The following is a 23,805-nucleotide window of genomic DNA, read 5'->3' as shown; positions in this document are numbered from 1 at the left end:
TTTTACAGAAGTAGGTTGCCGACCCTTGTGTAGGACCATATAATCAATTCCCAAGCATTGCTACCACCAGCGGAGAATAACTTGTCGATTATGTGCAATGCAGTAACAGAATCAAGACAAACACAAAGTAGGAGGAAAAAAAAAAAAAAAGCAGTTAACAGTTAAATTTGCCACTTCAGATTCATTCTGAAAATCAAGAAGCAGGTTCTATGGCCTAAGCAGCCCATAAAGTTCACTTTTCTAGTGATGTAGTTTATCTGTCTCTGTTAGGTAGATCTGTTTGGCATCTCCGTGATCTCCAGACTGTTAGAGAATAATTTTTAAAGGATAACATGGATATGGATATGTTTCAAACACCTTAGTGAACTCTATCAGTAAGACATACAAAACCCATACCCTATAGGATCATTTTACATTAATGTTTCATAAGGTTGATCTATAGCTATTTTCATTTGCATGTATGTAAAATCTTTATCAGATTTAGTTATCAATGTTTTATTTAGTTCATAAAAAGTCAGAAGTTTTACTTTGTTCTCCGAAAAAGTTCAAGATGAGTATTCATATTAATATGAACAATGTTGGTATTATCTAGCCTCTAAAGGTTTTGTAGAATTTCCTTAGGACACTATCTTGGCCTGGTGCTTTTATGTAAATAGTGCTTTAATAACTTTTTCTAGTGCTTTGAAAATTGTTCTACTTAACCTATCTATTTCAACTGTGATCCACCTTGTTAAATTGCATTCATAGAAAATAAACCATTTCATTTTGAGTTTCAAATTTACGTGCATTAAATTGTAGAAATTACTCATACTCACGTACACACGTATGTGTGTGGATCTGTGTATATATACACATGCACATTTGTTATATGTGTGTATGGGTGCATATATTTATATTATTCATATTTATTGTATATTCTTGTTCCTTTTTAAGTGGTTATTTCCCACGTGCTTATTATTTTGTATATTTGTGCTTCTCATTTTTTAAAAAATTTTTATTCGAAACAAAGAGGTGCACCAAGCAAGTGCTTATTTTCCCGACTCCAAACGAAAACAGCACAGTAGGGAGACCCCACTGGCAGGACAGTTCCAGTATGTGGACATCCTTCTCCTCTCTGTGGCTGGGGTCACTACTCACAAGCAGCCATTCTTACCCAAAACATTAACCCCAGAGGACTGACGTCAAACAAAAGGAAGTGATCTTAATGTCACTATGGGGCAGTGTGTTCTACAAATGCCCAAAGGTGGGAGAAGCAGAAACAGCCCATTCTTTAAAAAAAACTAAATAGTTTAAAGTAGAATTTTCCACACACACACACACCCTTTCTGCTGTAAGAAAAAGTAGCGCTGGGGTCCAGTACCCAGATTTGGTGTTTACCTGGCCCACTTACAAAGTGTCCCGCCTTAGGACTTGCATCGTCAGGTATGGATCACAGTCCAGTCACGGTGAAGAGAGGTGTATCCGTGCCTCCTCCTCTCCTTGCCTTCATGCTCATGATCCTGGGGTCTTTGAGAGCCACCGTGCTGCTTGGCATCTTCCCTAAAACTTATCCAAACCAAAAGGAACTTTCTCAAACTGAACTGGTCCTTCTTGACCTCTTTGCCTACCGTCTGAGCCAGAAAACTCCTTATCGGGAACAAACCTGTTGGTCTCTATTCTGGCTTCAAGGTCATCACCATGCATGTCCTTCTCCAGATTTTGACTGGGCCTGTAAATATTCTGGGCCATAGCTTTGCCACCTCTCCAGGCTTGATCATAATAAGCATTGTAACGCTCATCTTCTCCGCCTGCAAAACCGCCGTTCATACCCTTGCACCGGCCGAACAGCCTTTGGTCATATTGAACTTCATTGGAAGTTCGAGGATTGGACACAGCCAGGGCAATGACTTCAGTGAAATCTCGATTTTCATTTCTTTGCAGTTTGGACCTCGTATCAGGACCTGCCCCAGAAAGATTCAGGCCGTGCGCTCTTTCGTCCTGTCACGCTGAATTTTATTCCCCTCACGTGCCTCCTCATCCTCTCTTTCCACGTGGGTTTTGATCCCAGCTCTTCTCTCCTGGCTTTCTGGGTCATTCTCGAAGTTCCTCTTCTTCTTTTCGAGTCATCTTTCTCTCTGCTGGACCACACACTTCCACAGCTTCACGAGCCTTCCGGTCAGCAACGTGGAGGACTCCAGTCGGGTTGGCAATAACTTATAGATGTGAACTGTCTGCCTTCCTCTTCCAGCAGCGGCCAGGCGTTTGTCTAACGGAACTGTATCAACTTTGCATTTTTCCAGTTTGAATACGAGGAGGACTCTCCCACTCTTGTTGTTTCTTCACGGTCATCCTTCGGCTAGGAGCATGCCTGACAGGTGCAGGAGGAGAAGGCGGTCCCTGGAGAATATTCTTATTAATCTTGCACCTTGGAGGCGCCGTTGGATCTTTCTGCATTTCCACCATCTGAGTAACCCTGTTTTTCTCCAGGGTTGAAAGCCACTGCTTGTCGAGATGGTGGATGTCGGCTATATTGAGCAGGAGCCAGTTTATCACCTGCTGCAACCTTCTGTGCTACAGATTTTTCTTAGGTCACCCTTTTTTTTTCTGTTTTCTCTTTAATGGCTTCTTCATGAGGTCTTTGCAGGTCTGGGTCATCTGCATTCATGACTTCCTTGGGAACCAGGTCGGCGTATGTGCTACAAGTGACCTTGTCTTTTGACTGTCCTTGTAGAGCAATTGCATCGTATTTAACTTTTCCTTCAGCATCCACCTGAATGGCCAGTTCATTTGACGTTTTTTATTTTCATCCCATACCAATGGATACTGGGCCACGTGCATCAGTGGAAAATCACCCCCATCTCCAAAATCCTTTAATAACCAAGGTATACAGTTTCTCCGGTACCTGTACAGGGGAGGTTCTCTTGGGAGGAGACCGGTGAGGTTGCGCGTGACCTCTGGGATCCTGCCTTTCCTTCATTCTCCACCTGGTCCTGAGACAGCTGAGTAAGTGCAGGTGAAAAGCTGGTGAGCACCATCTTCTTCCCGCTGTTCCCAGCGACAGTCCCGCCAGGGTTCTCATGTTTTAAAAAATAAGTTAGCTAATGGCGTGTTTATTTTATTGTATATTTCCAAAAACTGTCACTATTATTTCTACTCTATTTCTGATTTCAACTTCATAAATTCCTATTTCTCTTTATTTAATTTTCCTTCTTGTGCTTTCTTTTGCTTAAGTTTTGTTCTTTTTTCCCAATTTGAGTGAGATAATATATAAGTTTCATTGATATACTTATGTAAAATTGTGAATGTTCTTTAACTATAGGTCATAAAATCGAATCAGCCTTCTGATATTTAAATACCTCTAAATAAAATTGCCAATCGTCATCATCTTGATCCTATTTAGACACGTCCCATAACTGGGAGTTCACTGATAATAAATGCTTTCATAATCAGACTATAATTATCTTTTCTTGCTGGCTTTAGCTAGTAGAACAGGATATAAAAGAAAAAAGTAGAGCCCAGCCAGGTGGCTCAGTTAGTTGGAGTGTCATCCTGTACACCAAAAGGTTGTGGTTGGTCATGGTGAATAATTCTTTTGGTGTATTGCTGGATTTGATTTGCTAGTATTTTGTTAAGGATTTTGGCACCTATGTTCCTCAGGGATATTGGCCTGAGTTTTCTTTCTTTGCAGTGTCTTTATTTGGTTTTGGAATTAGGATTATGCTGGTCTCATAAAACGAGTTTGGAAGTCTTCCTTCTTCTTGAATTGTTTGGAATAGTTTGTGGAGAATGGGTGTTAGTTCGTCTTTGAATGTTCGGTAAAAGTCCCCCGTGAAGCCATCTGGGCCTGGGCTTTTGTTTGCTGGGCGAGTCTTGATTACCTCTCCAATTTCCTTAGTTGTTATTGGTCTGTTCAAGTTTTCTATCTCTTCCCATTTCAGTTTTGGGAGACTATGTGTTTCTAGAAATTTGTCCATTTAGCTTAGATTATCCAATTTGTTGCGTATAATTGTTCATAGTATTTGTTAATGATCCTTTGTATCTCTATTGTGTCAGTTGTTATTTCTCCTCTTTCATTTCTGATTTTGTGTATTTGGGTTCTCTCTCTTTGTTTCTTGGTGAGTCTAGCTAAGGGTCCATCAATCTTGTTTATCTTTTCAAAGAACCAGCTCTTTGTTTCATTGATCTTTTGAATTGTTTTGCTTTGTCTCTATGCATTTATTTCTGCTCTGATCTTCACTATTTCTTTCCTTGTACTTGCTGTTGGGTTTACTTATTGTTTGCTTTCTAGTTCTTTAAGTTGTGAGGCTAGATAGTCTATTAGAAGTTTTTCTTGTTTCTTGAGGTAGGCCTGTAGTGCTATAAACTTCCCTCTCAGAACTGCTTTCACTGCATCCCATAGATTTTGTGTTGTTGTGTGTTCATTTTCATTGGTTTCCAGGAAGTTTTTTTTTTTTTTTTTATTGATTAATTTTTGTTACAAATGATTCTCCTTTTTTCCCCCACTGATTCCCCCCTCCCTCTTCCCTCCCTGCCCCGGTTTCCAGGAAGTTTTTAATTTCTTCCTTGACCTCCTTGGTAACCCATTCATTGTTTAATAACATGCTATTTAGCCCCATGTGTTCAAATGTCTTTGCATGTTCTTGTTGCAATTGATTTCTAGTTTCATGCCATTGTGATCTGAGAAGATGCTTGATATGATTTCAGTCTTCTTGAACTTGTAGAGATTTAGTTTGTGTCCTAACATGTGGTCTCTTTTTGAGAATCTCCCGTGTGTGCTTGAGAAGAATGTGAATTCTGCAGTTTTGGGGTGTAATATATCTATTAAGTCCATTTGATCTAGTGCATCATTTTGAGTCTCTTGTAAACAACATATATATGAGTCATGCTTTCTTCTTCTTCTTTTTTTTTTAATCTTCACCTGAGGACATTTTTGTATTTATCTTCAGATAGAGCATGAGGGAGAGAGGGAGGAAGAGAGAGAGAGAAACATTGATGTGAGAGAGACACATTGACTAGTTGCCAGTTGTACAATCCCAACCAGGGCTGGGGACAAACTGCAACCGAGGTACATGCCCTTAGCGTAAACCAAACCCAGGACTCTCTGGTCCACAGGCTGATGCTCTAACCGCCGAACCAAACCAGCCAGGGCAAGTCATGCTTTCTTATCCAATCAGCTACTCTTTTTCTTTTGATCAGAGCATTCACTCCATTTATATTTAAGGTTATTATTGATATGTTCTTATTTATTGCCATTTTTGTTTATTGTGGTTATATTTTTCTTTCTGTTTTTTCTACCATTTACAGAAGTCCTTTCCTGCAGTGCTGGTTTGGTGCTAATATATTGCCTTAGCCTTTTTTTTTTTTTGTCTGGGAAGCTCTTTATTTCACCTCAGCATCCTCTACTCTGCTGATTATTCCTTCCAATGTGTTCTTTATTTATGCTATGTCATTCTTCATTTCCACTTGGTTGGTTTGCAATATTTCTCTATCTTTGAGCTCCTTACTCATGCTGTTGAGCTTTCTCAAGATCATGGCTCTGCACTCTACCTCTGATAACTTGCTTAACTGCATTTCATTTATCTCATCTTTGGTAGAGTTCTCTTGTTCTTTCATTTGAGATTTGTTCTTTTGTTTTACTATTTTGGCTATCTCAGTGGGTTTTGGAGCCTGCCAAATTTTCCTTTTGGTTGTTGGTGTTCTGCTGTTTGTGGCTCCTTCTACTGGGTTTGGATAAGTGTGGGAGGACCCACTTAAACACCGCTGTCAAGTCTTAGTTTCCTGGATAGATTGGCAAGCCCAGGAAAGGTTCAGTTATTCTCTAGCCTTTTGCCTGGAGGCTATCAGCCTCAGTTACTTGATGAGCTTTGGGTTGTAGACCTAAATTGAATAAAAAACTCCCTCAGGTGTTCCGTGTAAGAGGATCTCCAGAGAGTGGGGCAGATGCTGGTTGTTAATGAGCCTTAATTTGCATTTATCTGGCACAGCTGGGTGGGATTAAATCTTGGAGGGAGGGGCTTCTGCTTCTTACCAGAGCTCCGGGAAGGGGCTCCTGGAGCAAGATGGCCACTGTTCTGTGTGGCCATGACTCAGCAAAACCTCTGAGTGCCCTCCAAATCCTGAGTGTTCCCATACAGTTCCAGTCCAGTCCACTCTCCCTCTGCCAGAGCCCAAGGTGAGTGGCTGTAGCTCATTTAGTGCTCTGTCCCAGCCCTCTGTGCTGTGGAGCTGGATTGGGATTTTAACCCCAAGGGAGCAGCTCACAGCTAAAGCAGCTGCTGTCTGTGTGCTCCCAGCCAGCCCTCTTGTGCCTCCGCAGACCTACCAGGCTCGATTCAGTGTCCTTTTTCCTCTCCTTGGTTATATGCATCCTCTCCCACTGCTTTTCTGTGGCTTTTTCCCAATGATTTGTCTTTATTTTAGTTATAATTCCAGTTTGGTCCTGGGAGATGGTCTGTGTAGCTTCCATTCACTCTGCCACCATTTTGGAATCAGGTGTTTTCTACCTTGTATTTCAACTCGCTGATTTGATCCTCTGCTTCATCCCATCTACCTTTAATTCATTTCAGTGTATTCTTGATATCAGATATGTTATTCTTTATACCTGACTAGTTTTTTTTCATGGTTTCTATGTAGTTTTTCATGCTGATGTAGTTCCCACTAAGTTCTTTGTAGTTCCCACCTAATCCCTCATAGTTCTCACTAAGTTTCTTAAGCACCTTTATACCTATTACTCGGAACTCCGTGTTTGATAAATTTCTTGCTTCCATTTCTTTAAGTTCTTTTTGTGGCAATTTCTCCATTTTTTCATTTGGGATTTTTTTCTTTGTCTCCACATTTTAGCTGTCTATTTTCATTTATTTCTATGTATGTAACTGCTCTGAATCCCAAGCTTTGTGGGGTGGCCTTATATAGTAAGTGCCCTGTGAGACCCAGTGGTCTAGTCTCTTTTATCTCCTTAGCTGGGTGCTCTAGGAACGTCCCTTATGTGGGTTATTTGGACTCTTCTGTTGTAATTGTATCTTGATCATTATTGTCCCATTCATGGATGGAATATTCTCAAGCTGGTTGACTGTGGCTCAACCCTGACCACATTGTGAACTTTTGTCTAGGTGCTGACAAAGAAACATACACACACCCAACAACAACAACAGCAAAATAAACTACAAGATAAAAGGTACTAAGGAAAAAGAAAAGAGAATAAGAACAATAAAAGAAAATTGAAAATATGAGAAGAAAAAAGGGAAAGAAAAGTGAATATGAAAGGAAAGAAAGGAGAGAAAAGTATGAATAAAGTATAGAAAAAGGAAAATGGTATAAAAGAAAAGAGAAAGAAGAAAGAAAAAATAGAGTAAGAAAATAATAGAGAAAAATGAAAAACATGAAACAATAGAGAAAAAATAGAAGAAACCATAATGAAGAAATAAAAAGGAAAAAAATTAAGAAAATGATTTTTTTAAAAGAAAAAAACACAACAAAGTGGAGGTCATCATGGCAGAATTTAGTGATTTAGTGCCAGGTAGTATCTCCTTTGAGATCATGCTCTTATGTTTACTGGGCTGACAGTTTTGTATGCTGTTCCAGACCCCCTGGGAGGTACTTTGGTGTTAGCCACTGTCAGAAGTTGTTCATGTTCATGTTTGGCTCTCAACAACCTGTTCAGTGCTATAGGTGATCCACAGTATGTGGCTGCCTGCACAGTGCTGGCTGCACAGAGGAGGACCCACGCTACACTCTAAGACTGGCCTGTTAGCTGCGCAGAGCCCAGGGCAGGTCAACAAATGTCTCAAGGCACCTCAGGATCCTCTCCCACCTGCCTCTGCCTGCCAGCCAGCTTCAAGACTTAGTTCATGAAAGGCTATTTCTGAAAGGGCTTTTGGTGGAATCAAAAGAATCAGACCTCTGGCTCTCCTGTGAGAGGAAATGCTCTTCAGATTTCAGGGAAGATAGGCGGTGTGTTTCCCCATCTTAGGGCCACATGTGTGTGCCTGTCCTGGAATATTTCTCTGACCTTGGCGGGGCAGAGCCTCTTATATGCAGTCCAGTGGGGTCTGTTCAAGCCGGGAGTTCCTATCAGTTTTCCTGTGAGGGGGAAGCACCTGTCAAATTCCTGGGAAAGTAGGGGAAATGCTCCACCCCACAGCCTGTCACTAACACCTCCTGAGACTCCCAGACCAGTAGGCTTGGCCTCTGTTGCTGTGTCCTCAGCAGGGGTCTAGATGCAGGATGAGGAGAGCAGGACTCCTGAGGTTGCAGTGGGTGGAATCCCAGAGGGCAGGATAATTGCCTTTCCCCAGGCTATTGCTTTGGGGAGGGGTTCGTGCCCCTCAGGAAAAATGGCTGCTGTGGTATGAGAGCCCAGGTATCCTGGCCACCATGTCTCTCCCCAATGCCTCCCACCCTCTCTTCGGGCAACTATAATCTGCCCTGCGCCTCTCTTCGGGCAACTATAATCTGCACTGCCCTTCCTCCATCAAAGCCCTAGGTGCATGGCTGCAAATGAAAATTCCGTGGTCTGGTTTAAAAATAAAAATGGGTTTGTCTCCAGCAGGCTCCACAGAAGCCCCACCACCTTTCATGGCTGCATGTTCTGTGGGGCTGCTCCCAGCCCTGGTGCTCCATGCTGGGCAGCCCAGCCTGGGGTCCGAGCTTCACTCCTCTTGGTAGGAAAATCCTGCAGCTGAGATACCTCTCCTCCTCTCAGCCTGCTCCCCTGGGATCTGGGCTCACCCCTCTGCCAACCCCACCCTTCCTGCCAGTCTCAAGGTGGTTTCTGCCCTGCCTTGTTCAAAGTCTCCTCGTCAGCTAGTCTTCAGTTGGTAATTCAGGGTGAGTACTGTCCAATTTAGTTTTATGTCCAGTTTGGTTCTGGAAGGAGGTGTGAGGAAGATCTACTTACCCCACCACCATCTTTGAACCCCTCCTATATTTGTGACTCTTAGCAAATCTCACTTTCGACTGGACTCAGACTTAGAGGGAGAAGTTCTCAGAGAAGACAGCCGACTTCCCTTGACACACTGTGCCAGAGTTTTCCTTTGTTTAGTTTGGGGTTTTATTTATCTATTTTTTAGCTTCCTTCATTCTGTTGGCCAAAAGTTTAGCATAGTTAGCAGCCTCTTCCTTATTTTTTTTAGAATGTTGTTTCTTAGAGCAGGACACCAACATTTGATTTATAGCATGCATGGAGTAATAAGTCGCTGAACCTTATGTGCTTTGGTCTTTTGGTCCTGGGTTACTTACCTTCTTTGCTGAGGGTCTTTCTCACCACATATTGGCAGACATCATCTTCTTCAGAGAGACTGAAAAGTGTTTGGATTCTGATAGCTCTTTTGGACCCAAGGCATAGTCGTATCAGTGGAACTAGGAATATCTTTCTCTCCCCCTGCCTTTTTTTTTTTTTTTTTTATACGAAGGACCAAGTTGAAAACACTCATATTGGCATCCACAATGCTACCTCAAATAGATGTGCACTTGCTTTCTTCTTGAACTTACCTGTTTGTGCAGGACCCATGAGACTTTCTTGCCCCTTGGTCTACAGCAGGAGTGCCACTCAGTCGGTAGCATGCAGACACAGCTGTGGGTGAAGATGCCCTGCTTCGTGGGAATACCGTATTTGACATCCCCCCCGCTGATTCTAACCATGTAACCCTTCCTTCTTCACCCAGAGCATCAGCAGCACCTTCTGCGGCCACCTGCTGCCTATGAAAGGTACGAAGTTTACATTTATTGTCCACCTCAGTGAATTTGTGGCAGCCGGTGGCTGGAAAAGAGATATTCAGCCCTGGCCGGTTTGGCTCAGCGGTTAGAGCGTCGGCCTGCAGTCCGGAGAGACCTGGGTTCGGTTCCCGCTAAGGGCACGTACCTCGGTTGCAGTTTGTCCCCGGCCCTGGTTGGTCGTGCGGGTGGCAGCCACTCGATGTGTCCCTTCACGTTGATGTTTCTCTCTCTCTCTCCCTTCCTCTCTCTCCCTTCCTCTCTATCTGTACAAAAAATGGAAAAATATCCTCAGGTGAGGATAAAAAAAAAAAAAAAAGAGATATTCAGCTTTATCCTCAAGCAGCCGACCACCTCCACGGTGCCATGAAATTCTTATGCCAGAATTCTTGCTGGTATCCTGGCCAGAGATTTCTGTGACTCTGTATTCCTCAAAGATTGACCAAAGGCTAAAATGACATCTTCAGTTTGGAAGCATTCAACTTACATTACCTGATGTTAATAAAGACATTTTAGAGAATATATACTTTAAAGACATAATGGTTAATACCATTATTATTTTAAAATGTGTTGTTATTTTTGCCAGCATAGAAGGAAAGATAGAAGAAATAAAGATACAATTGTTGGGAAGGTGAAAAAATTATTTACGCCCTGACCAGTTTGGCTCAGCAGTTGGAGCCTCAGCCTGCGGACCAGAGAGTCCCGGGTTCAGTTTCTGCTAGGGGTGTGTACCAAAAAATTTAAAAAAAAAAAAAAGAAAAGAAAAAATTATTTACATTTTATATGTAGAAAATCCAAAAGAAACAACTAAAGTCTAAAATAAATAGGTTGAGTTTTAAAACTTTTCTTTTTAAACTTTTAAAATTTATGCCACTCATAGCCAATAGATAGACACAGGATTTTTTTTTTTTTACATTTATAATAATACTTTTAAAACTATTCAGCAAAAACCTTGAAATCACCTTGTTTGTGAAGGATCCATGTGACTACAACCATAAAGTTTTATTGAGAAATAATCATTGGAGGTTTTTGAATGAGATGAAAAAATACATGTTATATAATATTGACTGGGAAATTGGTATATAAAGTACAATACTAATCATTTTGAATTATGTCCATGTGTAGGAATATGACCGAAAGGAAACATATGAATTTAACGTTGGTTTTCTCTTCATTTTAAAGTTATTGCTCTTTTTCTCTCAAAGATCTCTACATTTTCAGACCTTTGTATCATGAGCACATCTTTTATAATTTGAATATAATTTTTAATCTTTTAAAAAATAATATTTTAACATTTTGTGAAATGTATATATTTAACAATTTAGAAAAATTGATTACTCAAAAAAGTTATAACGCTCTTCTAAAAACTTCAAGTGATGATTCAAAGAATCATATAATTTTTAAAAATTAGAAAGGACTTTCCCTTATCCCAGTTTTGCATTATTTTGAAGCAAATCCCAGACACTATATTATCTTAAACTCATTTATTTCAGGGTATAATTCTAAGTATATGGGATCTTTTTATAAACAAAACCACAATACTATTAACATAGATGAAAATTTATCAATAATTTCTTAATATCAAATATCCAGTCAATATTCAAATTTAGTAATTGTCTCAAAATTTTTCTTACATTGTTGGAATCAGAATTCTAATAATGCATGTACATTTTAAAATTTGATATTTCTCTTAAGTCTCTTTTAATCTATAGGCTTCTCTTCAATTATTTTTTGAACTTGAATTTCATTTGTTGAGTTAACTGGGCCTTTAACTTTCAGACTTTCCCATGATCTGGATTAATTGAATATTACTCATTAAATTATGTGTGTCATTTAATATAGTCCCTGTGCTTCCTATAAATTTTTAGTTAGATCTGTAGGCTTTATCAGATTCACATTGTTTTTCTTTCTCTCTTTCTCTTTCTTTCTTTCTTTCTTTTTTTTTTTTTTTTGATCTTGGTAACCATTTGTGACTGTTTTAAAACATGTGAAACATTTTTGACATTCTCACTTAAGAGTACATGTGCTTTCTCCTTGCATCTCAGCTTACTCTTTTGATTGTCTTGTATCCAATAGAATACAATGGAAATAATGCTATGAGACTTTTGAAGCTAGGTCAGAAAAAAAAAAAAAAATCATATATCTTCTGCTTGGCTTGTTTTAGACACTCACTCCAGGGCAATAGTTCCTACCAGAGGTCAAGGAAGCCCCCTGCCATTTGGTAATGCCTGGAGACAATTTTGGTTGTCACAACTGAGAGGGTGGTACTACTGCCATCTAGTGAGTAGAGTATGGAGATGATGTTAAATATCCTACAAGGCATAGAACAGCCACTTACACGAACGAATCATCCAGCCCAAAATGTCAATAGTGCCAAGGTTAAAACTCTCTGCTCTAAGGGACCCAAGCTGCTGTGTTACAAGTCTGATTGCTTTGATGCTACCACCCTGGAGAATCCACTTGTTGGTTCTCTGTCAAGTCCCATAAGAGCTTGATCAGTTGAGTTGAGCTCTCGGCCACATGAGGGAACTATTTTGGATATTCAATACAGGTGAGCTTTCAGATGACTGTAGCCTTTTACAACCTTTGCTCTCAACTGCATGAGAGACTTCAAGTGGGGAATGTCCAGCCAAGTGCTTCTTGAACTCCTGACTTACAAAATTATAAAAAAAATAAGAGATTATTTTAATACTCTAAATATTGGGGTAATCAATTAGATAGCAATAGTAACAGGAACTAGTCACTGCTTAAATCCATTCATAGTTTAGAAGCCACAAAATAGATATAATGTAATTCTATCAGTTTATTCATTTATTAATGGGAATATTTATATAAAAAGAAACCTCCCCTTGTTGACTATTTGATTACTGTATAGTTTGCATAAGAAAATTAGTATAAATGCTTGACTTTACAACCCATTAAAAACAGCAAATATGTACATACATCCATACATAAAATAAAAGAGGGAGACAAAGCCCTTAGGAGAAAGTCTTAAAAGCAAGAAATGAGGGTTGATAGATTATTTTAAAGGAGGATATAGTTAGATTGACATTAGACTTCTCAATGGTCACAATAAAAGAAATATATAAATGGATGGTGGTTTCCGTTTGCTGAAAGAAAATAACTACCATCCTAGAATTCTATACCCAGTGAAAATATTTTTCAAGAATAAATATAAAATAATGATCAAATTAAAAAAATAATCACAATAAAAAATAAAAAGGGTCTATACCAGCTATATAAAGTTATGGATAGCTGTTATTTTGGTTTACTTTGTAGTCAGATAAGGAGATAATTATTCCCAGCTTCTCCAACATCCAGATGAAAACAGGTGACTGAATTGTGGTCAATGGGCAGAGAACACAAAATATTCACTTATTCTAGGCCATTCTTATTCTGTGGGATTCTTCATACTCCTTTTTTCTCCTATGTGACTGGAAATAAAGGACTAAGTCCTCAGTCCTAAGTTTGACTTAGTCAAACATCTGAACACTTTTCAGAACTTTTGCCAAACTTACACAAGACTGCCCGATGAGCAAAAAGCATATTTTTAAATGATGACGCTTCTGAAATTTTGGGATGTGTTTGTTAAAGAAGCAAATTAAAGAAGCAGGTTAATACAGGCATTGACAGCTGGTGAGGAGACATCACCAATGGCTGGAAGGATGGGAATCCATTTTCATTTTGTGGAAATCTGTTTGGTAAACTGTGACCTGGAGTAACTTAAGAGGCAAAGTTCATATCTAATGAGAAAGCAATTCTTGGAAATATCATTGGATAAAAATACAAACAAGCAAAAAAAAAAATCTTAGTGAGTGCTGTTTGTTATTGGTAGTTTGATAAGAGATTACAACGAAGAAATAAGCTTAAGAGAGAATTGGCAGATTTTTTAGCATAAACAAGAACTATCTAAAAAGTCCAGAATTCAGAATTAACAAAATTAGAAAAGCGATTTCTAAATATCAACAGTAAGATGTTAAAAGGCCATGAGGATAAAGAAAAGATGAATTAATCTTCTCAGTTTGATAAAGTAGTTCAAGGCACACATGAGATTAAGATATGGCCTCTCCACCTTCATGTTCTAGGTGGCCTCATGGTCACCATCACTACAGTGAAATGGAAGTCATCGGGTTTAGGAAACAAAACAAATCAGGGTCAAAACAACTTTGGATAGTTCTGGGATATGAAAATGACTGAAAGCAAAGAGAATACGTTTGTGGAAAAATCGTGTTACTGAAGAAATCATGAGCCCTGACCCAAAAAGCTTTTGACATTTTGGGACTCAAAACTACATTTGTACTCTTGCATGAGTAGAAATGGACAGCTCCAAGGAGAACATATTTTCTAACATCCATTTCAGGTGTTTCAGACGAGATAACTGAAAATGATGAGCCTTGCAGAGGTTAAGGCGAAGGTCATAAAGACTAGCCTCGGAGAGTTTCCCTCCCAGGAAGATGATGTGGGTCTAATATGGACATTCCCAACCCCAGAGTTCTGGGCCTTCATAATACCTGATGGTGTGTGATTCCTGCATTGCTATGGACCACTGATTAATGTTTCATTCATTGTTGTTTTCCCCAATGACAATCATTTTTGTAATTACCCTGTTCTCATTATACCATAGTACATTGCATGTATGGGGGTAGGGGCAGATAGCTCTATTCTTTCAAGCCAACTACACTGAAGACTGATAGAGAAGACTCTACGGAACCTGGATCACATGACTTCATGGTCAGTGCCTGTCTTGAGCATGGGAATTGAGAGTGCCAATTGAGAGTGTCACTTCCTTTGCACTTCTGATTCAGACGTATTTCCTCATTTTGCAGATGAGGAAACCGATTTTTTTTTTTTTATCCTCACCCCAGGACATTTTTGCATTTCAGATAGAGCAGGAGGGAGAAACATCGATGTGAGAGAAACACATTGACTAGATGCCACCCACACAACCCCTACTGGGGCCGGGGCCAAACTGCAACCGAGGTACGTGCCCTTAGCGGGAACCGAACCCGGGTCTCTCTGGACCGCAGGCCGGCGCTCCAACCGCTGAGCCAAACCGGCCAGGGCGGAAACTGATTAAGTAAATACCTTTTTGTTAATGTTCATAACAAACTTTCTTCCATGCAATCACAGATTATTATTGTTGAATTGCAGTCAAATAATGGAAAAAACTGAGGCTAGAGATATCGATTCGGTTTGATATCAATATATATTAAATTAGTTTAAAAAATAGCTGGTGAGAAACTGGGTTTAATTATCACTAAGTAAGTTGAAAGTTTCTGTTTTCACTCTTCGGCCTTTTGTGCGAGCACTAGACTATTGTCAGTGTGTCATCATAAGCAAAGTAGACTGCAGCTGTTGATAATGATCACTTATAGACGTTCACACTGTTCCGAAGCTACGCTTTGTTACTTATTCCAGACTTAGCTATTTTTATTTTAATTGGCACTTTCTGAGATTTGGTATCTAACCAGCTGAAATGGTCCAGCAGGTGAGGCAAAGAAATAGCACTTTTGTCATGGTAAAAATGAAAACAAATTGATCTCTCAACGATACTTGAAATCAACTGCTTCTCTGTTGACGCAAATATCCTAAGATAACGGCTTGAGGGTATTGTCCTTTGAGAGAACTTGTACTTTACCACACAAAGAGATATTGAAAAGACCCACAAATAACATTAGGAGCACATTAAAAGCCCTAATATAGTATAATACTTGTAGATTTTGATGTTTTATCCATCACTAATAAAATTAACTCTTATTGGCAAATTAATAAAACAATGCTGGAGGCATAGTTGACAATGTAGATACAATGTACTAATCTGCTGACCATTGGGGAAATTTGCACATTTACGTTGTATCTCTTTCCCGTACCTACCAGAGCTCTTGATATAGGCTCTCTACCTAAAGTGAGTATTTGTTTTACATAAGAACTTGACACATGGATCTTGGGGATAATAGGTTTTTCATACATATTATTTATGACACAGAATCTTTATTTATAAATAGCTAATTTATTATATTTTTCAAATTTATAATACACATATGTATGCTATACTCCATAATGCATTTTTAGGTCATTTTAATTATGAATTTAAGAGCTGTGCTTTCTAGTTGTTTAATTTTTCTGTTGGGGATACTGATTTGTTCATTCAGTACAAAATTTTGATATGTTACTGCAGGTGACTTTTATGCCTTTGTCCTTAATCAATCAGTATCAAACACCTATTTTTTTTTAAACTTGCTATTTCCACAAATCATAAGGAGATCATCTTACTAGTTAACAAGAGCTCCATACTCTTTTTATTATTACTTAGAAATAATAGATTCACATGAAGGCACTTTGTTGCTATTAGGATAAGAAACGGGATCTTTTTCCTGGCTATCTGTTATGAACTAAACATCTCTGACCCCTCAAAATTCATATGTTGAAATATAATTCCCAATGTAGAGTTTTTCAATACAACAAGTGTATATTGAAAATGTTTCTATAATTTTAATTAGGGCACTTGTTGTTGGGCACTATAATTATTGTTTGCCACACACTACAGGAGTTGTACGTGTGTTTGGCATCTTCTCTTTAGAATCTTAGAAGTCCATCTTTTAAAAAATAAGTCTTGCCCTGGACAGTTTGGCTCAGCAGTTAGAGCCTCAGCCCGCAGACCAAAGAGTCACAGGTTCAATTCCGGTCAAGGGCACGTACCTCAGTTGTGGTTCGTCCCTGGCCCTGGTTGGGGTATGCAGGAGGTAACCAATCCATGTGTCTCTCTTACGTCGATGTTTCTCTCTCTCTCTCTCTCTCTCTCTCTCTCTCTCTCTCTCTCTCTCTCTCTCCTTCTTTCCTCCCACTCTATCTGAAGAATAAATAGAAAAATATCTTTGGGTGAGGATTAAAAAAAATAAGTCTCTCTCTTGAACTAAAAAAATATAGCAAAATAAGTTCTGACAACGTCTTCTTTGTTATCTTCTCTAATTGCTCCATTTAGAAACTTTGAAGCAAGTCGTTTTAACCACTAAACAACAGATGCAGGTTTCTGTGGAAAGCAGTAAAGAATTTCACTGAGAATAAGTTTATGTCAAGGTGGTTTGGGGGCATTTACGAGGGAGCAGCTCACATATGGTGATAGATTTGTGCCTGACAATCATGGAGCACTTCAGGGTTTTACAAATGCTTTAGTATTTATTATGTCATTGGATTCATAAAATAATTCTGTGAGGTCACAAATGAGGTGATTCCCATTTTACAGATGAAAAAAGTATGGTTTCAACAAGTTATGTGATTCAGCAAGGTAATCGAGCTGGTAGGTAGCAGTGCCCATTCAAATTTAGGTCTTCTGATTCTGAATGCAGGGCTTCTTTGATATGCCTGGATACCCTGCTTTGATGCAGGAGGCATAAACAGAAATCTTGGCATGACATATTCTTCATTTTAAAAAGTGTCTTTGGTAGATTTTACTACTGCATTCTTGAAAGAAGAATTGGAGTAAGTATTATCACAGTCCAGAGTTCGAGAGGAAGTTAATGAGGTAATTCATGTAGAAAGACCTAGAACAGCCCTGGCCAGTTTGGCTCAGCGGTTAGAGCATCAGCCTGCGGTCCACAGAGACCCGGGTTCGATTCCCGCTAAGGGCACGTACCTCGGTTGCAGTTTGTCCCCGGCCCTGGTTGGTTGTGCGGGTGGCAGCCACTCATTGTGTCCCTTTCACGTCGATGTTTCTTCTCTCTCTCTCTCTCCCTCCCACTCTATCTGAACAAGAAAATGGAAAAATGTCAAAAAAAAAAAAAAGACCTAAAACATAACAGAAATTCAGTAAACACATGGGGTGACTCTACATTTCATTGCCTCAGCAGGTTAGTGGGACGTTTCAAGCCGGTTCCTTCAGACTCATTCTGCAGGGCTAGGCTTTCTCTGCAGGCACACTCCCCCCCATGGAGCCCAAGCCTTCACCTTGTCTGAAGGATTACGCAAGAGTCCTAGGCACCGGATTCTCATTTGTTGGCACTGAAGTAGGGTGGACTATGGGCCAGAGGCCTGGATGGGTGTCATGGAACAGGTAAGCATGAGACCAGATTGGGCTTGTCACCCTTGGGTTCAGGCTGCCTCTCCCTCAGGAGACGGAGCCTCTGGTGCTTTTCTGTTCCCACACCGGGTGCATGGTTCCTAACTTTCTTCTTCTTTTTCTCGCGGTGGCATCTTTTGATCTGGTCTTTCGGAGAGGGGGGAAAAAACAGCAAGAAATTCAATCTGTTTAGATACTGGGACTAGTAAATTTTGAGACTGAGGACAACTCCAAATAGGTAATATTCAGTGCTCACTGTGTGGCAGGTGCTGATTTAAGCAAAATATAGCACATTTCATCCAGCGCAAAATGCCAATAGTGCCAAGGTTAAAGCTCTTGGCTCTGCTCGGCAGGTGTGGCTCAGTGGTTGAGCGTTGACCCCTGCACCAAGAGTTAGTCGGGGCACATGCCCAGGTTGTGGCCAAATGCCACCAGGGGGCATGCTGGAGGCGGCCAGTCGATGATCTCTCCCATCGATGTTTCTCTCTCTCTCTCCCTCTCCCTTCCTCTCTAAAAATCAGTAAAGAAAAAAAAAAACAAAAAACAACTCTTTGTTCTAAGGCAGTGTTTCTCAACCTTCCTAATGCCCCAACCCTTTAATACAGCTCCTCATGTTGTGGTTGCTACTTCATAACTGTAAGTTTGCTACTGTCATGTCTTAGGCGACCCCTGTGAAAGAGTCGTTCGACCCCCAAAGGGTCGCGACCCACAGGTTGAGAACCTCTGCTCTAAGGGACCCAAGCTGCTGTGTTACAAGTCTGATTGCTTTGATGCTACCACCCTGGAGAATCTACTTATTGGTACGTCTGTCAAGTTCCATTAGAGTTTTCCGTTGAGTTGAGCTCTCGGCCACATGAGTGAACTATTTTGGATATTCAATACAGGTGAGCTCTCAGATGACTGTAGCCTTTTACAACCTTTGCTCTCAACTGCATGAGAGACTTCAAGTGGGGAATGTCCAGCCAAGTCCTTCTTGAACTCCTGACTTATAAAATTATAAGAAAAATAAGAGGCTATTTTAAAACTCTAAATATTGGGGTAATCGATTAGATGGCAATAGTGACAGGAACTCAGCTATTGTTGCTGGTGGTGGGAAGTGGTAAGAAGATGCTTTCAGGGAAAAAATGAAGTGATCTATGAATGTAGAAGGGGGCACACACACCAGTTAATATTTTAACATAGCATCTCCCCACAAATGGACATCAACCTTAAACATAATAGGCCATGTATATACATAGTGACCTCTAATGTTGGAAGTTATATCTCTAGTTTATCAATTCAGTCAATATATATTTTTTCATATTATAATTTTTAAGAGCTTTGTATTCAAGCCACATATGTGTGAATTTTGCATCTTGCAGTATTTAAATAACAAGGTCTCAAATTAAATGTCACAAGCAATTGACAAATTTTAGAAAAATAGTCTCACCTTGATTTATTTAACTTAAAAAATATATTAGCTCTTGTGAGTGCTCAGATTCACAGTACAGCTCCCCCCCCCCGCCCCCGTCTTTTCTGTGCTATCCCAATGGTCAAACAAAAATACTAATGTTTATTGTTTGAAGAGTAATTATTAAATTAACTCGGTTCTTTCTGTTGAATATTTTCCTATGTTTCAAATGTCAACCTGCGATTATGTGTGTAGCAGAGATATTTTTTTCTGAGCTAAATTTTGAATTATCAGTTGAATTTTATATTATACTCATGTGATAGGCTATGAATTTAAAAGTATCCTGGAGATAGCACACAAATCAATTTGGTAATAGTCTATTGCTTTGGGAATAATTGCATTACTATTTTGGTGTCAAGCATTGTCCTGATGAATAAGAGCCTTCTTCTTAGGCATCTCTGTATTTCAAACACTAGAAAATGAATGGCCAGTGTGGAATGTAAATTAGAAATGGATGGACTGGTTGCACCAAATTAGTATTCCACTTTTAGTACTCTGACGTATGAAATTTCAGAATTCAGAGTTACTCTTCAGAACATTTCTCCTTGCCTCTTACCACTTTTATTTCCTTAAATGATTACTGAATATTGATTTTAAAAAGAGATGACTACATTTTTTTGCTGCGATGGTAAATGGGATTATTTTTTGTTTCTCTTTCTGTGAGTTCATCATTGGTGTATAAGAATGCCGTCGATTTCTTGACGTTAATTGTGTATCCTGGTACTTTGCCAAATTCATTTATTAAGTCTAGTAAATTTTTGATGGAGTCTTTGGGGTTTTCTACGTATAGTATCATGTTATCTGCGAATAATGACAGTTACACTTCCTCCTTTCCAATTTGGATCCCTTTTATTTTTTCTTTCTAATTGTTGTGGCTAAGACTCCAGTACTATGTTAAATAAGAGTGGCAAAAGTGGGCATCTTGTCTTGTTCCTGTTCTTAAGGGCAATGCTTTTAATTTTTGCCCATTGAGTATGATGTTGGCTGTAGGAATAAACTTAACCAAAGAAATAAAGGACCTATTTGCAGAAAACTACAGGTCATTGAAAAAAGAAATAGAGGAAGATATAAAAAAGTGGAAGCACATACCTTATTCATGAATTGGAAGAATTAACATTATTAAAATGTCCATACTACCAAAAGCAATTTGTAGATTCAATGCAATCCCCATCAAAATACCAACGACATACTTCACAGAACTAGAACAAATACTTCAAAAGTTCATATGGAACCAAAAAAGACCTCAAGTAGCCATAGCAATCTTGAAAAATAAGAACAAAGTTTGAGGGATCACATTACAAGATTTCAGGTTATACTACAAAGCCACTGTAATCAAAACGGCCTGGTACTGGCACAAGAACAGGCATATAGACCAGTGGAACAGAATAGAGAACCCAGAAATGGACCCAAAGCAATATGCTCAATTAATATTTGACAAAGGTGGCAAGAGCATACAGTGGAATAAAGACAGCCTCTTTAATAAGTGGTGTTGGGAAAATTGGACAGCTACATGCAAAAAAATGAAACTAGACCATCAAATTATGCCATACACAAGAATAAACTCAAAATGTATAAAGACTTAAACGTGACTCATGCATCCATAAAAATTCTAGAAGAAAATGTAGGAAACAAAATTTCAGACATCATATGCAGTAGAATTTTCATTGATACATCACCTAAGGCAACAGAAACAAAGGAGAAAATGAACACATGGGACTACATCAAACTCAAAAGCTTCTGCACAGCAAAAGATACAATCATAAAAATGGAAAGGCAACCCACTCTATGGGAGAACATCATTGCCAATGATATATCAGAGAAGGGGTTAATTTCCAATGTACATAGACTGCTCATACAACTCAACAAAAGGAAGACAAAGAATCCAATTAAAAAATGGGCAGAGGAACTAAATAGACACCTCTCCAAACAGGACATACAAATGGCTAAAAGACATATGAAGAAATGCTCAACATCACTAATCATCAGAGAGATGCAAATTAAAACAACAATGAGGTATCACCTCACACCTGTCAGAATGGCCACCATCAACAAATCATCAAACAACAAGTGTTGGTGAGGATGTGGAGAAAAGGGGACTCTAGTACACTGCTGGTGGGAATGCATACTGGTGCAGCCACTATGGAAAACACTATGGTGTTATCTCAAAAAATTAGAAATTGAACTTCCATTTGACCCAGTAATTCCACTTCTAGGAATATACCCTAAGAAGCCCGAAACACCAATCAGAAAGAATATATGTACCCCCGTGTTTGTAGCAGCACTATTTACAATAGCTAAGATCTGGAAACAGCCCACGTGTCCATCAGTAGACAAATGGATAAAAAAGCAGTGGTACATATACACAATGGAATACTATGCAGCTGTAAGAAAGAAAGATCTCTTATCCTTTGAGACGACATGGAGGGACCTGGAAAGTATTGTCCTAAGCGAAACAAGCCAAACAGAGAAAGACATCATATGATCTCACTTATTTGTGAAATATAATGAACATAACAGTCTGAGGAATGGGGTAGTCCCAGAGACGCGGAAGTGGGGTACAAATTGACAATCCTCAAGTGGTGGGGAGAGATAAACCACAGAACTTATATGCATGTATGCATGAACAATAGACATGGACAACAAAGCTGGGGACAGGGTGGGGAGGGAGGGGAAGGGAGGAATCAGTGGAGAAAAAAGGAGAAACATCTGTAACAAAAATAAATTAATTAATCAAAGTAAATTATAAAAGAAAAAATTAATAAATAAAAAATAAAAGAGATGACTATAGCATGCTACTTAAAGTTATTTATTTGTAATTATACTATCACTTTTACCCTCATAGTTAATCAAATTAAATATGTGATCATCATAAGTTATCCAGTATAAATTTGAAAGCAAGTGGTCTTTTAAATATACTCTCTCTGGCCTATTAGTATGACTTGATTAATAAAAGAAAGTAATGCTGCAATTTTGGGTCAACCTGTATAGAGTAAAGAAATATACTTATGTTGATCATAAAAGATGAATCTGATACTAACACTTCCTCATAATTTGGGTGTACTGGAAAAACTGTGTCCTCTGTTGGAGAAGAAATAACACGAGGATATGGTGAATGACTACCAAGATGTTGCTTAGAAACAATATTGATATCAAACTAAAACAAATCTAAACTTTAGACCATTTATTTCAATAAACACTCAGTCTTTGGAGACTTATTAATAGCTCATGCCTTTAAACTGTGTTCAATGTTCACTTTGAGCTCTCAGTTCATAAACAAGTACAAAGTAGAAAGTAATGAGATGAACTCTGATGTCTATACATCATTTTAGGAACTGTAACATACATGTAACCACTCAGTACTGCAGGATTTCTGCATATTAAGTGGAATAAATTCCCCTCCATCTTGGACGACTTACATCACCTTGGGCTGTTCAATGTAGTGTATTTGAGGCAGGACTGGAGGCAACTCCATAAAGAAACAACTGTGGCTAAAACCCCAAAGGATGGACCGATGCCTTAACAGGTCCTTTTCATACCTCTAATTGCAGCAATTCTGTGGGCGAAAGGAACAACACACACAGCTATGACAAGGACAACTTGAAGTACTTATGTTTCTAAGCAAATCATTTAGGAAACTATAAGCCGACTAAAAGGAAGTCAAGCGACTGGGTGGAGCAGCGTGGGTTTCTGTCCCAGAAAGTCCTTACGAGGTGGGAGCAGAGGAAGCTGAGTGCAGCCTGTGGACAAAATATTTACAAAACAAACCCCACGGGCCATAGTAATTGAATGTTTTCTATTTTGACGTATTCAACTTTTATAATTTAAGTTTTTTCTTCATTGAATTTAATTAAGCTTTCCCCAGGGTCACAGGCCTTGAAAACTTTGAAAAAAATAAAGCTATTCTGTTCGCCAGGCAGATTTTCAGAGCTCTTTGAACTGAAGTATGTATTTTGTTAAAATTGTTATCCAAAGGCTGTTGTTCAGCATTTTTAAGGTGTCCGCTGTGGTGTGAAAAAATAATCTGTAGTAGTTTGGCAAAGACAGCGTCTTCTGGGCTGAACTGTTTCTCTAAAGTTTTCTGCATTATGCTGATATATATATAAAATACAAATGACATCTACAATGCCTGTATATGGGAAACATATAATAATATTCTTGTGAATATTTTCTACTGCAAGGTAACTAACTAGTTGTGTTTAATATAGGAAGTATAATAGGAAACTATAATTTAAATACATAATCTAAATAGACATATTCAAATAATGTAAACTATTCTTTCTTTCATTTATTTCAGTTATTGATTAATTCATTCCTTCATATATTCATATATTCAGTCAGTCAGTCAATCAGTTACAACCTGCAAGGTGCCACTTACAACACTAGGAGAGAGGACTTCTGGTCAGGAGGGCAGGTAGGTAAACACGGCGTCACCTCCTCCCACAACCACATCAAAGTTACAATGAAACTGCAACACAACCATCCTTCAGAACCACCTTACACCAAGCTGGATGGAAGTCCTACAGTTACGAGATTAAAAAAGAATCACATGGACCTGGTAGGAGGGCTGAGGCGGAGGGGCTGGTCCCACACCCACCTGTGGCAGATAAAA

At 39.1% G+C, this 23,805-nt stretch overlaps 1 pseudogene; it reads right to left on the bottom strand.

Annotated features, from left to right (window-relative positions):
• Nucleotides 1-1,418: 1,418 nt before the first annotated feature.
• LOC118617047 lies at nt 1,419-3,014 on the bottom strand (annotated as a pseudogene).
• Between the last annotated feature and the right edge of the window lie 20,791 nt (nt 3,015-23,805).

Source organism: Molossus molossus, unplaced genomic scaffold, assembly GCF_014108415.1.
Source record: "Molossus molossus isolate mMolMol1 unplaced genomic scaffold, mMolMol1.p scaffold_m16_p_5, whole genome shotgun sequence".
NCBI classification, from domain to species: Eukaryota; Metazoa; Chordata; class Mammalia; order Chiroptera; family Molossidae; genus Molossus; species Molossus molossus.
The sequence above is the reverse complement of the archived record's forward strand: the minus strand, read 5'-3'. Positions and strand labels throughout refer to the sequence as shown.